Source organism: Triticum aestivum, chromosome 4D, assembly GCF_018294505.1.
Source record: "Triticum aestivum cultivar Chinese Spring chromosome 4D, IWGSC CS RefSeq v2.1, whole genome shotgun sequence".
Classification (NCBI taxonomy): domain Eukaryota; kingdom Viridiplantae; phylum Streptophyta; class Magnoliopsida; order Poales; family Poaceae; genus Triticum; species Triticum aestivum.
Window position 1 is genome coordinate 93,852,374 of NC_057805.1, and position 18,173 is coordinate 93,870,546.

Genomic DNA, 18,173 nt, shown 5'->3' on the forward strand with positions numbered 1-18,173 from the left:
CCCAGGTCAAAGGCAGATCTTGGGTGAATTCAAATAAAATTTTTGCCATAAAGAAAAATATTTGAGAGTGAGAGTTCTCTTGAAGACAATTTTTAAATCACTCCCTTCAAGTCAATAAAAATCTTTTTTGAAAAATTCAATAGAAACTTGGGTGTCACAAAATAGCCACCCCGCACCGGCTTTGTCCGGTGGCTGCTCTGATGGAAATATGCCCGAGAGGCAATAATAAAGTTGTTATTTTATATTTCCTTATTCATGATAAAGGTTTATTATTCATGCTAGAATTGTATTAATCAGAAACCTAAATACATGTGTGAATACATAAACAAATACTGTGTCCCTAGTGAGCCTCTACTAGACTAGCTCATTGATCAAAGATGGTTAAGGTTTCCTAACCATGGACATGTGTTGTCATTTGATAACGGGATCACATCATTAGGAGAATGATGTGATGGACAAGATCCATCTGTTAGCTTAGCATATTGATCGTTCAGTTTATTGCTATTGCTTTCTTCATGTCAAATACATATTCCTTCGACTATGAGATCATGCAACTCAAGGATACCGGAGGAATACCTTGTGTGCGATCAAACGTCACCAACGTAAATGGGTGATCATAAAGATGCTCTACAGGTATCTCTGAAGGTGTTTGTTTAGTTGGCATAGACCGAGATTAGGATTTGTCACTCCGAGTATCGAAGAGGTATCTCTGGGCCCTCTCGGTAATACACATCATAAGCTTGCAAGCAAATGACTGAAGAGTTAGTCACGAGGTGATGTATTACGAAACGAGTAAAGAGACTTGCCGGTAACGAGATTGAACTAGGTATGAAGATATCGACGATCGAATCTCTGGCAAAGAACATACCGATGGACAAAGGGAATTACGTATGTTGTCATAACGGTTCGACCGATAAAGATCTTCGTAGAATATGTAGGAGCCAATATGAGCATCCAAGTTCCGCTATTGGTTATCGACCAGAGAGGTGTCTCATGTCCGTGATCTCATCTGGGACTCCGAACAACCTTCGGTACATCAAATCACATAAACTCATAATACCAATCATCATCGAACGTTAAGCGTGCGGACCCTACGGGTTTGAGAACTATGTAGACAAGACCGAGACACATCACTACAAAAAAAAGACACATCCGTGACATTTAGGGCCGAACAAAAAAATTCTATCATACTTATGACACTTCTATGACGATAATTGTGACAAAACCCGGTATCATCATAGATGTGGTGGGCTCCTACTTCTATGACAAAAAATCATGACAAAAATGGGATTTTCGTCCTGGGCGGGCCGGAGACGCAGCTGCATGACATTCTTTGGGCCGTCCATGACGGAAAAAACCGTGGTAGAAGTGAGGGCGAGGAAAATATCGGGGAGTTCCCGGTTACGGTGGATGGCCGGGGGCGAGCGATGCACGTTTCTCTCGTACGTACACGCGTGTGTGCGAGGCGTCGCACTCTAACTGAATCCGAGCAAGGCGTTGGGCTCTAACTGAACCCGAGAGATTGCACTGCAGGCTACACGTTACTGAACCCGAGCGATCGATCGATCCCTTCGCTACTGCTGCTAACTGAAGCCGATCGAACACTGCTGCCTCCTTCCCTTGATGAACAGTGAGTGTTGTTGGGGGGTTTGGATGAACAGTTCCCGGTGGGGGCTTGGATGAACAGGACCCCATGGTAGTAGAGGACATTGCCGCTGGATGAACAGGACCCCGATTGATCGAGTCGGTGGAGGGGTGGATGAACAGGACCCCGTGGAGGGCTGGATAAACAGGACGACCCCGTGGAGGGCTGGTTGAACAGTAGCCGGTGAAGGGCTGGATGAACAATAGCCCGTGGAGGGGTGGTTGAACAGGACCCCGTGGAGAGGGCTGGTTGAACAATAGCCAGTGAAGGAGCGCGAGGTGGAGGCTGGATGAACAGGAGCCCGTGGATGAACAGTCACAGGTGGAGGCTGGAGGAGGTCGACGGTGGATGAACAGTAGCCCGTGGAGGCTGGAGGAGGTCGACGGTGGAGATGAACAGTATCCCGTGGAGTGCCGTTTTGCGGTACGCCACACCCCTCCCGATGAACAGGACCCCCGTTTCGACCATAGCGCTCCAACACAAGTCCGTTTCCTCCGTTTTGCGGTACGCGACACCCCTCCCGGTCAACAGGGCCCCGTTTCGACCGTAGGAGGTCTGTTTCCTCCATTTTGCGGTACGCCAGACCCCTCCCAATGAACAGGATCCCGTTTCCATCGTGGCTGGTCGAACACAAGGCTGTTTCCTCCGTTCTGCGGTACGCCAGGCCTCATTTCCGTCGGCTGTTCCGTCCAAGCCGGTTGGCTCCCGATGAACAGCACGCGTTCTGTTGCCTCCCGATGAACAAGACGCATTCCGTTGCCTCCCCATGAACACGACGACGGCGCAGCTTCTCCGTTCCGACCCAGCCATGTACACGAGCCCTGGTCGTACGTATGCGCGAGTAGGTGTTTGAGACCCCGCCCGTATATACGTACGTGGCCGTATTTTCTTTCTTGCACCCTGGCCGTTGTACGTATGTGTACATGCTATGTGCGCACCTCTACTACGACACATGCGCGCCTCTACTACGACACGTGCCCTTCCTTGCACGGCCACGGTTCATCGCTGCAGCCTGCAGACAGAGTGATCGTATGTACGTACACGTTCGCGACCAGAATGACAACGCTACGTACGCTTCGACCAGGTGGGTCCCGACTGTCAGGCACTTCCTTGTGTGCGAAGATGTAGCTGGTGGGTCCCAGCAGTCAGGGGGGCAAATCATTTTTTCTGTAATATGGACGCACTTCCTTGCGTGCGAAGATGTAGCTGGTGGGTCCCAGCAGTTAGGGGGAAACGTTTTTTTTTCATGAAATACGGTGGCCCGTCCGGTGGGTCCCTGCTGTCAGGTGGAGGAATAATTATTTTGCGCGTAATAAGGAGGCACTTCCTTGCTGCGGCCGTGGACCCAGCTGTCAGCCTCTCCACATACAGTACTCTTCCGTTCCTTGACCACGTTGACCACACCGCGCCGAGAGCACCAGGGCAGTGGACGACGGTGAGGCCTAGGAAGGGGACGACACGGAGCCGGGGAAGACGCGGCAGTGGAAGCCCACGCGGAGAGGAGACGAGGGTTCACTGGTTCGACTGCGGTGTGAGGCTGCCGTCGCCGTAGGGCCTAGCCAGCGGTGGGAGTAGTAGGGGGCGGTGAGGCCTTCGCAGCAGCACAGCCGACCACGGGAGGCAGGAGCAGGCGGCACGACCGGCGCTGCTCTGGGCGGCTGGAGCAAGACCATAGGTTGAAGAAGCACTATGGCCGTTGGATGAACATCGTACGGTTACTGGAGCTAGAATCGTTCATATTGACTAAGTTGACAAAGCCCTCCGTCCCAATCAACTTAGTAGGCCCACAAGTCAGCCTCCCACTATGCTGGGTCCCAGCTAGCAGGGGGAGTATTCATTTTTTGTGCGCAATAAGGAGGCACTTCCTTGCGTGCGAAGATATATCTGGTGGGTCCGAGCTGTCAGCGGGGGGAATGTATTTTTCACGAAATACAGAGGCCCTTCCGGTGGGTCCCTGATGTCAGGTGGAGGAATCATTATTTTGTGCGTAATAAGGAGGCATTTCCTTGTGTGCGGCCGTGGACCCAGCTGTCAGCCTCTCCACGTACAGCCCACTTCCGATGGATGTCGTTTGTTGACCACGTTGACCATGCTGTGCCGAGAGCACCAGGGCGGTGGATGACGGCGAGGCCTACAAAGGGAACGACACGGAGCTGGGGAAGACACGGCAGTGGCTGCCCACGCGGTGGGAGTACGAGGGTTGACTGGTGCGGCTGCCGTCGCGGGAGAATAACAGCAGGTGTGGGTGAGTAGAGGGATGGCTAGGCCCGCGATGGGAGTACGGTGGGGCGGTGAGGCCTGCGCGACAGCACAGCCGGCCGTGGGAGGAGGGAGCAGGCAGTCCCGCCGGCACTTGTTTGAGCGGCTGGAGCAGGAAGAGCAGAGATTGAAGAAGCACGACGGCCATTGGATGGACATCCAACAGTCACTGCTTGTGCGTCAACCTATTTTTTAGGAAAGCCTCAAATCTGTGGGAAACATCATACAACCCATCTGCCATTATTTCTAATAATTTACAGCCCATTTGCTAATTCTTAAGGGTTTTTTGGAGCCCATATTCTTTTTGTTAGCATTACAACCCATATTGTGGCCACGGTTAAAAAATTATACGAAATTTTGCATATTTCGGTGCGGTCCGAACTGTTTTTAATCCCGAAATTTCAAGTCGCATTCAAACTAATTTTAAAAATAAATGTATATCATTATAAAATCCAACAAATTGTCCACGCATAAAAATCAATGCAATTTAAAATCTTGAAATTAAAAAAAAAATTTGAAACTAATTGCCGGTTTGATGTGTTTTAAAAATGTACATCCCATTTCTCATTACTGATAGGCCATTTTCTCGGCCAGCCGAATGAAGCTCTCCTCGTCTTGAAAGTTTGTAGCCCAACAGGCCTGATAAAGCAACTTACTTGACAAATCACAAAAAAACTGGGCTAGCCTTTTTTAGAAAGAACAAAAAAACTACTGGGCTGGTCTGTGGTAAACATAAAAGAAAAGGCTGTCTAGACAGGCCAGAGTGCCCCGCACAGCCCAGTTGACACCTTGCTTCCGTCTCAAAAACAAATTAGATAAATGCCACTCCAATTATGGTGATTCATAAAAATGCCACTGCAATTTTCAAACTTTGAAAAATGCCACTGCAATTTTTGCAAACTTTGAAAAATGCCACTCCAGACTTCGAAAAATGCCACTGGAAATGGCATGAAATGGCATTTTTAAAAGTTTGGAAATTGCAGTGGCATTTCTCGGAATCACCAGATTTGGAGTGGCATTTATCAAATTAACCCAAAACAAAAATAATTGGGCGAGCTGCTGGGTCCCTGGTGTCAGCCGCTCGTTGTGCAATTCTCTCGTTTATTGACTACGTTGACAATGGCATGGGACCCAGATGTCAGAAATCCATTAGGAGGAGCCATTTTTTTATTGGCTTGAAATAAGGAGGCACTTGCTTGCGTACTGCCATGACCTTGGTGGGTCCCTGCTGTCATCCTCTCCACCTACAATCATCTCCTGATTGTGTACGCATCAACCTGGTAGGCCCACAAGTCAGCCTCTAAACCCGTGGCGGACAAATAAAACCCATTTAAAAAAATAACATCCCATTCCATATGTTCAAACAGAAAGTTCAACATTTAGAGCAAAGTAACAGGTCTGATCCAGATATAGAGTACTGAACTTCCACGTTGACAACCATCATAGCCAAGTTAACTCTCTACTCCCACTAATACTCTAGTAGTGTACAAGTACTAACTTACTCTTAGCTAACTAGACGATGCCGGCCGCCATCTGCGGTACACGCTAAACGCCGGCACCGGCGTCATCCGCCTCGCTTCGGACTTGCCAGAGGTGCGATAGGGTGTGTTGCTCACGCGCGTTGGCCCTTTCCATGCCGGCGTGGTCCACCGAAGCTTTGGCTTCTAAGCGGGAAACCCACTTGACGAGCTTGTAGTAAAATTCGGCGTCGCGAATGCGTGCGTGCCCGACAGCCTCCAGGGCTATTTGCCGGGCGCCGGCCACCATGTAGTCGGTCCAGTTGCGGGCGCTCTGCTCGCGACTCAGAGCGTCGGTGCGCTGCTGCTCCATGTCCCGCTGGCGGCGCAAATCGGCCATACGCTGCTCCTCCGCCAAGCGGTCGCGCTCCAACAATTCCTCATACTCCGCATTGCCATCTAAAGACCGATAGAATGCCTCCTCCCTCCATCTGCCTTCGGTGAAAAACCGAACACTAGTTCCGGCGGTGACCGCCTCTGACGTCGCCTATCGCGGACGGGAGGGGGCATGGCGGACGTGGCGAGAGCGAGGATAAGTGGCGAGCGACGTCGGGCTGGTGAGGGCTTATGAGGATAGGGTGAATTGGGTGATGGTGCCACGGGAGAAGCCCGGGAAACAGTAATTATAGGCGGAAGGTAGGCGAACTAGCGTGTCACAGGAAACGCGATGGTCATCGCGGTCTTCGGAATTCAATGCATAAGCAGGCATGTGAAAGGATCGAGAAGAGGTGTCTAGAGGGGATGAATAGACTCTTAGTAAGAAAAGTTGCAGTTTTTAATTTCTTTAAGTTGAAGTGGAGTTTTAGCAAAAGTTTAAACATTCACAATACATATCAAGCAAGCATGACAAGAGTACATGAGCAGCAGAAAGTAAATCATGCAAGTTGCAAGAATGTAAAGGAATGGGATTTGAGTGTGCAAACGCAATTGGAGACATGGAGATTTTTGGCGTGGTTCCGATAGGTGGTGCTATCGTACATCCACGTTGATGGAGACTTCAACCCACGAAGGGTAACGGTTGCGCGAGTCCACGGAGGGCTCCACCCACGAAGGGTCCACGAAGAAGCAACCTTGTCTATCCCACCATGGCCATCGCCCACGAAGGACTTGCCTCACTAGGGTAGATCTTCACGAAGTAGGCGATCTCCTTGCCCGTACAAACTCCTTGGTTCAACTCCACAATCTTGACGGAGGCTCCCAAGTGACACCTAACCAATCTAGGAGACACCACTCTCCAAAAGGTAATAGATGGTGTGTTGATGATGAACTCCTTGCTCTTGTGCTTCAAATGATAGTCTCCCCAACACTCAGCTCTCTCTCATAGTATTGGATTTGGTGGAAAGAGGGTTTGAGTGGAAAGCAACTTGGGGAAGGCTAGAGATCAAGATTTATGTGGTTGGAATGAAATATCTTGACCTCAGAAAATGTAGGTGGTTCTCTCTCAGAAAATGTATGATGGAAGTGTAGGCATGTTCTGATGGCTCTCGCCATGAATGAAGAGTGGGTGGAGGGGTATATATAGCCTCCACGCAAAATCTAACCGTTACACACAAATCACCAAACTCGGTGGGACCGAATCAGAAAACTCGGTCAGACCGATTTAGTTCAAAATGTGAACGTTAGGATTTTCGGTGGGACCGATATGATCAACTCGGTAGGACCGATGTGCTAGGGTTAGGGTAAAGCATTATCTCGGTTGGACTGATTACACAAACTCGGTGGTAATAAGCAAAACAGAGAGTTGGCCAAGCAAACTCGATGGGACCGATTGCATATTTTGGTGAGACCGAAATTACTGCAATAGGCAACAGAGAGTTGGCAAGCCCATCTTGGTGAGACCAAGATCTCATCGGTGAGACCGAATTGACTAGGGTTTCTGGCAGTGGCTATGTCAAGTGAACTCGGTGGCGCCGGATAGGAAATTTCGGTGGGGCCGAGTTTGACTTTTGGTTTGGGACATATGTGGTTATGAGAAAGTGGTTGAGAGCTTTGGAGCATATCATTAAGCACTTTGAGCAAGCAAGCCATTAAGCAACACCTCATCCCCTTTTAATAGTATTGGCTTCCTATGGACTCAATGTGATCTTGGATCACTAAAATAGAAAATGTAGAGTCCAGAGCTTTGAGCTTGAGCCAATCCTTTGTCCTGATCATCTTGAAGGGGTTCCACTGTTGGGAATCGTAGCATAATTTAAAATTTTCCTACGCTCACCAAGATGCATCTATGGAGTATACTAGCAACGAGGGGAAAGGAGTGCATCTACATACCCTTGTAGATCGCGAGCGGAAGCGTTCCAATGAACGTGGATGACGGAGTCGTACTCGCCGTGATCCAAATCACCGATGACCGAGTGCCGAACGGACAGCACCTCCGCGTTCAACACACGTACGGTGCAGCGACGTCTCCTCCTTCTTGATCCAGCAAGGGGAAAGGAGAGGTTGATGGAGATCCAGCAGCACGACGGCGTGGTGGTGGATGTAGCGGGATGCCGGCAGGGCTTCGCCGAGCATATACGAGAGAGAGAGGTGTTGCAGGGGGAGAGGGAGGCGCCCAAGGCTGTAATACTACTGCCCTCCCTCCCCCCTTTATATAGGCCCCCTGGGAGGGGGGGGGGCGCCGGCCAGAACCCATCTAGGGTGGGGGGCGGCGACCAGGGGGGTGCCTTGCCCCCCAAGGCAAGTGGGAAGCCCCCCACCCTAGGGTTCCCAACCCTAGGCGCAGGGGGGAGGCCCATGGGGGGGCGCCCAGCCCACTAGGGGCTGGTTCCCTTCCCACTTCAGCCCACGGGGCCCTCCGGGATAGGTGGCCCCACCCGGTGGACCCCCGGGACCCTTCCGGTGGTCCCGGTACAATACTGGTAACCCCCCTGAAACTTTCCCGGTGGCCGAAACTTGACTTCCTATATATAATTCTTTACCTCCGGACCATTCCGAAACTCCTCGTGACGTCCGGGATCTCATCCGGGACTCCGAACAACTTTCGGGTTTCCACATACACATATCTCTACAACCCTAGCGTCACCGAACCTTAAGTGTGTAGACCCTACGGGTTCGGGAGACATGCAGACATGACCGAGACGCTTCTCCGGTCAATAACCAACAGCGGGATCTGGATACCCATGTTGGCTCCCACATGTTCCACGATGATCTCATCGGATGAACCACGATGTCGAGGATTCAATCAATCCCGTATACAATTCCCTTTGTCAATCGGTATGTTACTTGCCCGAGATTCGATCGTCGGTATCCCAATACCTTGTTCAATCTCGTTACCGGCAAGTCTCTTTACTCGTACCGCAATGCATGATCCCGTGACTAACGCCTTAGTCACATTGAGCTCATTATGATGATGCATTACCGAGTGGGCCCAGAGATACCTCTCCGTCACACGGAGTGACAAATCCCAGTCTCGATCCGTGCCAACCCAACAGACACTTTCAGAGATACCCGTAGTGCACCTTTATAGTCACCCAGTTACGTTGTGACGTTTGGCACACCCAAAGCACTCCTACGGTATCCGGGAGTTGCACGATCTCATGGTCTAAGGAAAAGATACTTGACATTGGAAAAGCTCTAGCTAACGAAACTACACGATCTTTTATGCTATGCTTAGGATTGGGTCTTGTCCATCACATCATTCTCCTAATGATGTGATCCCATCATCAATGACATCCAATGTCCATAGTCAGGAAACCATGACTATCTGTTAATCAATGAGCTAGTCAACTAGAGGCTTACTAGGGACACGTTGTGGTCTATGTATTCACACATGTATTACGATTTCCGGACAATACAATTATAGCATGAACAATAGACAATTACCATGAACAAAGAAATATAATAATAACCATTTATTATTGCCTCTAGGGCATATTTCCAACAATCGCCCACTTGCACTAGAGTCAATAATCTAGTTACATTGTGATGACTCGAACACCCATTGCGTCCTCGTGTTGATCATGTTTTGCTCTAGGGAGAGGTTTAGTCAACGGATCTGCTACATTCAGGTCCGTATGTACTTTACAAATATCTATGTCTCCATTTTGAACACTTTCACGAATGGAGTTGAAGCGACGCTTGATATGCCTGGTCTTCCTGTGAAACCTGGGCTCCTTCGCAAGTGCAATAGCTCCAGTGTTGTCACAGAAGAGAGTCATCGGGCCCGACGCATTGGGAATCACCCCTAGGTCGGTAACGAACTCCTTCATCCAGACTGCTTCCTGTGCTTCCTCCGAGGCTACCATGTACTCCGCTTCACATGTAGATCCCGCCACGACGCTTTGCTTGCAACTGCACCAGCTTACTGCTCCTCCATTCAAAATATACACGTATCCGGTTTGTGACTTTGAGTCATCCAGATCTGTGTCGAAGCTAGCGTCGACGTAACCCTTTACGACGAGCTCTTCATCACCTCCATAAACGAGAAACACATCCTTGGTCCTTTTCAGGTACTTTAGGATATTCTTGACCGCTGTCCAGTGTTCCATGCCGGGATTACTTTGGTACCTTCCTACCAAACTTATGGCAAGGTTTACATCGGGTCTGGTACACAGCATGGCATACATAATAGACCCTATGGCCGAGGCATAGGGGATGACACTCATCTTTTCTATATCTTCTGCCGTGGTCGGGCATTGAGCCGTGCTCAATTGCACACCTTGCAATACAGGCAAGAACCCCTTCTTGGACTGATCCATATTGAACTTCTTCAATATCTTGTCAAGGTATGTACTCTGTCAAAGACCAATGAGGCGTCTCGATCTATCTCTATAGATCTTGATGCCTAATATATAAGCAGCTTCTCCAAGGTCCTTCATTGAAAAATACTTATTCAAATAGGCCTTTATACTTTCCAAGAATTCTATATCATTTCTCATCAACAATATGTCATCCACATATAATAAGAGAAATGCTACAGAGCTCCCACTCACTTTCTTGTAAACACAGGCTTCTCCATAAGTCTGTGTAAACCCAAACGCTTTGATCATCTCATCAAAGCGAATGTTCCAACTCCGAGATGCTTGCACCAGCCCATAGATTGAGCGCTGGAGCTTGCATACTTTGTTAGCATTCTTAGGATCGACAAAACCTTCCGGCTGCATCATATACAACTCTTCCTTAAGGAAGCCGTTAAGGAATGCCGTTTTGACGTCCATCTACCATATCTCATAATCATAGTATGCGGCAATTGCTAACATGATTCGGACGGACTTCAGCTTCGCTACGGGTGAGAAAGTCTCATCGTAGTCAACCCCTTGAACTTGTCGATAACCCTTAGCGACGAGTCGAGCCTTATAGATGGTCACATTACCATCCGCGTCCGTCTTCTTCTTAAAGATCCATTTGTTTTCTATGGCTCGCCGATCATCGGGCAAGTCAGTCCAAGTCCATACTTCGTTTTCATACATGGATCCTATCTCGGATTTCATGGCTTCTAGCCATTTGTCGGAATCCGGGCCCGCCATCGCTTCTTCATAGTTCGAAGGTTCACCGTTGTCTAACAACATGATTTCCAGGACAGGGTTGCCGAACCACTCTGGTGCGGAACGTGTCCTTGCGGACCTACGAAGTTAAGTGGTAACTTGATTCGAAGCTTCATGATCATCATCATAAATTTCCTCCCCAGTCGGTGTAGGCACCACAGGAACATTTTCCCGCGCTGCGCTACTTTCCGGTTCGGAAGGGGTGACTATCACCTCATCAAGTTCCACTTTCCTCCCACTCAATTCTTTCGAGAGAAACTCCTTCTCTAGAAAGGACCCGTTCTTGGCAACGAAGATCTTGCCTTCGGATCTGAGGTAGAAGGTATACCCAATAGTTTCCTTGGGGTATCCTATGAAGACGCATTTTTCCGACTTGGGTTCGAGCTTTTCAGGTTGAAGTTTCTTGACATAAGCATCGCATCCCCAAACTTTTAGAAACGATAGCTTAGGTTTCTTCCCAAACCATAATTCATACGGTGTCGTCTCAACGGATTTCGACGGAGCCCTATTTAAAGTGAATGCGGCAGTCTCTAAAGCATAGCCCCAAAATGCGAGCGGTAAATCGGTAAGAGACATCATAGATCGCACCATATCCAATAGAGTGCGATTACGACGTTCGGACACACCGTTTCTCTGAGGTGTTCCAGGCGACGTGAGTTGTGAAACTATTCCACATTTCCTTAAGTGTGTACCAAACTCGTGACTTAAATATTCTCCACCACGATCTGATCGTAAGAATTTTATTTTCCTGTCACGTTGATTCTCAACCTCACTCTAAAATTCCTTGAACTTTTCAAAGGTTACAGACTTGTGTTTCATTAGGTAGACATACCCATATCTACTTAAGTCATCAGTGAGAGTGAGAACATAACGATATCCTCCGCGAGCCTCAACACTCATTGGACCGCACACATCGGTATGTATGATTTCCAATACGTTGGTTGCTCGCTCCATTGTTCCGGAGAACGGAGTCTTGGTCATCTTACCCATGAGGCATGGTTTGCACGTGTCAAATGATTCGTAATCAAGAGACTCCAAAAGTCCATCTGCATGGAGCTTCTTCATGCGCTTGACACCAATGTGACCAAGGCGGCAGTGCCACAAGTATGTGGGACTATCGTTATCAACTTTACATCTTTTGGTATTCACACTATGAATATGTGTAACATCACGTTCGAGATTCATCAAAAATAAACCATTGACCAGCGGGGCATGACCATAAAACATATCTCTCAAATAAATAGAACAACCATTATTCTCGGATTTAAATGAGTAGCCATCTCGAATTAAACGAGATCCAGATACAATGTTCATGCTCAAAGCTGGCACTAAATAACAATTATTGAGGTTTAAAACTAATCCCGTGGGTAGATAGAGAGGTAGCGTGCCGACGGCGATCACATCGACCTTGGAACCATTCCCGACGCGCATCGTCACCTCGTCCTTCGCCAGTCTCCGTTTATTCTGTAGTTCCTGTTTTGAGTTACAAATATGAGCAACCGCACCGGTATCAAATACCCAGGAGCTACTACGAGTACTGGTAAGGTACACATCAATTACATGTATATCACATATACCTTTAGTGTTGCCGGCCTTCTTGTCCGCTAAGTACTTGGGGCAGTTCCGCTTCCAGTGACCACTTACCTTGCAATAAAAGCACTGAGTTTCAGGCTTGGGTCCATTCTTTGACTTCTTCCCAGTAACTGGCTTACCGGGCGCGGCAACTCCCTTGCCGTCCTTCTTGAAGTTCTTCTTACCCTTGCCCTTCTTGAACTTAGTGGTTTTATTCACCATCAACACTTGATGTTCTTTTCTGATCTCCCCTTCCGCTGATTTCAGCATTGAATATACCTCAGGAATGGTCTTTTCCATCCCCTGCATATTGTAGTTCATCACAAAGCTCTTGTAGCTTGGTGGAAGCGACTGGAGGATTCTGTCAATGACCGCGTCATCCGGGAGATTAACTCCCAGCTGGGATAAGCGGTTGTGCAACCCAGACATTCTGAGTATGTGCTCACTTACAGAACTATTCTCCTCCATTTTACAGCTGAAGAACTTGTCGGAGACTTCATATCTCTCAACCCGGGCATGAGCTTGGAAAACCAATTTCAGCTCCTCGAACATCTCATATGCTCCATGTTTCTCAAAACGCTTTTGGAGACCCGGTTCTAGGCTGTAAAGCATGCCGCACTGAACGAGGGAGTAATCATCAACACGTGATTGCCAAGCGTTCATAACGTCTTGGTTTTCTGGGATTGGTGCTTCACCTAGCGGTGCTTCTAAGACATAATCTTTCTTGGCTACTATGAGGATGATCCTCAGGTTCCGGACCCAGTCCGTATAGTTGCTGCCATCATCTTTCAGCTTGGTTTTCTCTAGGAACGCGTTGAAATTGAGGACAACGTTGGCCATTTGATCTACAAGACATAGTGTAAAGATTTTAGACTAAGTTCATGATAATTAAGTTCATATAATCAAATTATTCAATGAACTCCCACTCAGATAGACATCCCTCTAGTCATCTAAGTGAAACATGATCCGAGTTAACTAGGCCGTGTCCGATCATCACGTGAGACGGACTAGTCAAGATCGGTGAACATCTCCATGTTGATCGTATCTTCTATACGACTCATGCTCGACCTTTCGGTCCTCCGTGTTCCGAGGCCATGTCTGTACATGCTAGGCTCGTCAAGTCAACCTAAGTGTATTGCGTGTGTTCCGAGGCCATGTCTGTACATGCTAGGCTCGTCAACACCCGTTGTATGCGAACGTTAGAATCTATCACACCCGATCATCACGTGGTGCTTCGAAACAACGAACCTTCGCAACGGTGCACATTTAGGGTGAACACTTTCTTGAAATTATTATAAGGGATCATCTTACTTACTACCGTCGTTCTAAGCAAATAAGATGCAAAAACATGATAAACATCACATGCAATCAAATAGTGACATGATATGGCCAATATCATTATGCTCCTTTGATCTCCATCTTCGGGGCACCATGATCATCTTCGTCACCGGCATGACACCATGATCTCCATCATTGTGTCTTCATGAAGTCGTCACGCCAACGATTACTTCTACTTCTATGGCTAACGCGTTTAGCAACAAAGTAAAGTAATTTACATGGCGTTATTCAATGACACGCAGGTCATGCAAAATAATAAAGACAACTCCTATGGCTCCTGCCGGTTGTCATACTCATCGACATGCAAGTCGTGATTCCTATTACAAGAATATGATCAATCTCATACATCACATATATCATTCATCACATCTTCTGGCCATATCACATCACATAACACATGCTGCAAAAACAAGTTAGACGTCCTCTAATTGTTGTTGCAAGTTTTTACGTGGTTTGTAGGTTTCTAGCAAGAACGTTTTCTTACCTACGTATGACCAGAACGTGATTTGCCAATTTCTATTTACCCTTCATAAGGACCCTTTTCATCGAATCCGTTCCGACTAAAGTAGGAGAGACAGACACCCGCAAGCCACCTTATGCAACTAGTGCATGTCAGTCGGTGGAACCTGTCTCACGTAAGCGTATGTGTAAGGTCGGTCCGGGCCGCTTCATCCTACAATGCCGCCGAAACAAGAAACGACTAGTAGCGGCAAGAAGAATTGGCAACATCAACGCCCACAACTTCTTTGTGTTCTACTCGTGCATAGTAACTACGCATAGGCCTGGCTCTGATACCACAGTTGGGAATCGTAGCATAATTTAAAATTTTCCTACGCTCACCAAGATGCATCTATGGAGTATACTAGCAACGAGGGGAAAGGAGTGCATCTACATACCCTTGTAGATCGCGAGCGGAAGCGTTCCAATGAACGTGGATGACGGAGTCGTACTCGCCGTGATCCAAATCACCAATGACCGAGTGCCGAACGGATGGCACCTCCGCGTTCAACAAATGTACGGTGCAGCGACGTCTCCTCCTTCTTGATCCAGCAAGGGGAAAGGAGAGGTTGATGGAGATCCAGCAGCACGACGGCGTGGTGGTGGATGTAGCGGGATGCCGGCAGGGCTTCGCCGAGCATATACGAGAGAGAGAGGTGTTGCAGGGGGAGAGGGAGGCGCCCAAGGCTGTAATACTACTGCCCTCCCTCCCCCCTTTATATAGGCCCCCTGGGAGAGGGGGCGCCGGCCAAAACCCATCTAGGGTGGGGGGCGGCGGCCAGGGGGGGTGCCTTGCCCCCCAAGGCAAGTGGGAAGCCCCCCACCCTAGGGTTCCCAACCCTAGGCGCAGGGGGGAGGCCCATGGGGGGCGCCCAGCCCACTAGGGGCTGGTTCCCTTCCCACTTCAGCCCACGGGGCCCTCCGGGATAGGTGGCCCCACCCGGTGGACCCCCGGGACCCTTCCGGTGGTCCCGGTACAATACCGGTAACCCCCCGAAACTTTCCCGGTGGCCGAAACTTGACTTCCTATATATAATTCTTTACCTCCGGACCATTCCGGAACTCCTCGTGACGTCCGGGATGACATCCGGGACTCCGAACAACTTTCGGGTTTCCGCATACACATATCTCTACAACCCTAGCGTCACCGAACCTTAAGTGTGTAGACCCTACGGGTTCGGGAGACATGCAGACATGACCGAGACGCTTCTCCGGTCAATAACCAACAGCGGGATCTGGATACCCATGTTGGCTCCCACATGTTCCACGATGATCTCATCGGATGAACCACGATGTCGAGGATTCAATCAATCCCGTATACAATTCCCTTTGCCAATCGGTATGTTACTTGCCCGAGATTCGATCGTCGGTATCCCAATACCTTGTTCAATCTCGTTACCGGCAAGTCTCTTTACTCGTACCGCAATGCATGATCCCGTGACTAACGCCTTAGTCACATTGAGCTCATTATGATGATGCATTACCGAGTGGGCCCAGAGATACCTCTCCGTCACACGGAGTGACAAATCCCAGTCTCGATCCGTGCCAACCCAACAGACACTTTCGGAGATACCCGTAGTGCACCTTTATAGTCACCCAGTTACGTTGTGACGTTTGGCACACCCAAAGCACTCCTACGGTATCCGGGAGTTGCACGATCTCATGGTCTAAGGAAAAGATACTTGACATTGGAAAAGCTCTAGCAAACGAAACTACACGATCTTTTATGCTATGCTTAGGATTGGGTCTTGTCCATCACATCATTCTCCTAATGATGTGATCCCGTCATCAATGACATCCAATGTCCATAGTCAGGAAACCATGACTATCTGTTGATCAACGAGCTAGTCAACTAGAGGCTTACTAGGGACATGTTGTGGTCTATGTATTCACACATGTATTACGATTTCCAGACAATACAATTATAGCATGAACAATAGACAATTACCATGAACAAAGAAATATAATAATAACCATTTATTATTGCCTCTAGGGCATATTTCCAACATCCACATCCTCTAGTCCACGCCACTCCATTGTTGAATTTATCTGAAACATACTAGATAAAAACATTAGTCCAACAAGAGATATGTTGACATTAATTACCAAAATCACCCAGGGAGCACTTGTGCTTTCATCATGGATTAGCGCGCCAACTTGCCGTGGAAAGCTAGAAAAACTGAAATTATGACTGTGTTGTCCCATCCCGTCAGTGGTGCGTCCCGTTCGTGCTGGGTCGCACGCCGGCATGACGGTCAAACGAGTGCACTCGAATCATCCAGATGAGGTACTCCCTCGTAAAAAATGATTCCACCACTCATCATCTACTCAACACAGAGCGAACAGAAAAAAGGAACTGTTAGTAACTTGTAAACACTGAGAACACAGAAATAAGGATCATGCTATGCACAGCAGTAAGAGCTGATCCGTTCGAAATGTTCACACGAGTCTCACAGGCCTGGCATTGTAATATGTTCACATTAGTAGCCCAGATTCAAAACCAACTAGTACGATTCCCATACATAAGATCAACATGTGAATGCATCTCAATGATTAAAAGATCATGTACAAATATGTAGCTCCACAAGCAAAGATCTAGAAAAAACATCTGTTCTTCCTACTAACATGGATGCTTCTCTTGGCCAACATTCAGTATAGAGTGAAAGACAAATTTGTTTGTGAAGTCTACAATTCCTCTTGCAAACATAAGTGGTTTCACCAACAGCTGGAACTATGAGAATGAACCACACATGATGGAGGAACATCCACTGCAATATGATTTGGTCTTCTCTCGACCACACGGCGAGACTATTTTCGGAATACAAACTTTAACTTAGGCAAAATGATGCCCATTGTATAACCAGACCAAAGCAATGAAGCACCTAGTGTTGGCCAATAAATAGTACAATACTACTTTTCTGCAGTCCATGAAGTGACTATCCAATCTTTCTGTGTCTATTTTCAAATGGCACTGCATGCAGTGACTATACTATTCTCTGGTGCAGTTCAACCAAAATTGCGGTCACTTTGTTTGTTTGCCAAATAGCAAAGGGCAGACATCTCTGTCTGCAAAAATATCAAGCAGTTATTAAACATATACCCCACCTTGTATTTTCGGTTTAAACACGTCTCTTCCGCTTAGCATCTGTCATGTTTTGCACTGGACAATTTGATACACTCATGTTTTGCCCTGGACAATTTCATACTGAATTGATTTGCTCATTCAGAGCAGAAATATAGCACCTATTCTTTATCCGACCAAGGATAACCATGTTCGCAGTGATGGAAGAGGTGAAATCGATAGAACCAAAATTGAGCATCCAACCATTGAATCATGTCCTGCACCTCCAATGTAGGTCCACCCTGCCAATAAATTCACATGCAAACCACTAGTATTACTATCTAATGACAGTACAAAAATAATAGCAAGATAGTAGCAAACCATGTACCTTCGTAATGAACAGCTGATAGTGCCACCAATTGGATATAAAGGTTTGGAAGAAAACATGCTCCTAATGTTGAACCATTTGGACATTTTGTGCAGTTCCACTAAAATCGAGCATCCCTGTTTGCATAGATATTGAAAGTGTGATTACTATAGAAGTGGCACTAGTTGAAGCATAGACTCACAAATATAAGCATTCCAATTTCTTAATGGGAAAAGGTAGCAAGACTGTTTCTAACCACATGTTTGAAGGAATAAATAAGGCAACGACGGCTGATGTCAGGAAGGCATACATAGTTTTTTTAAAATTGAGCCATTGCTGACCTTTCCTCTTCTTTTAAGCATATTTTGTGCAGTTCAACTAAAATAAAATGCCATCACCGCCTTAACAATTCAGTGACACTGTACAAAAGGAA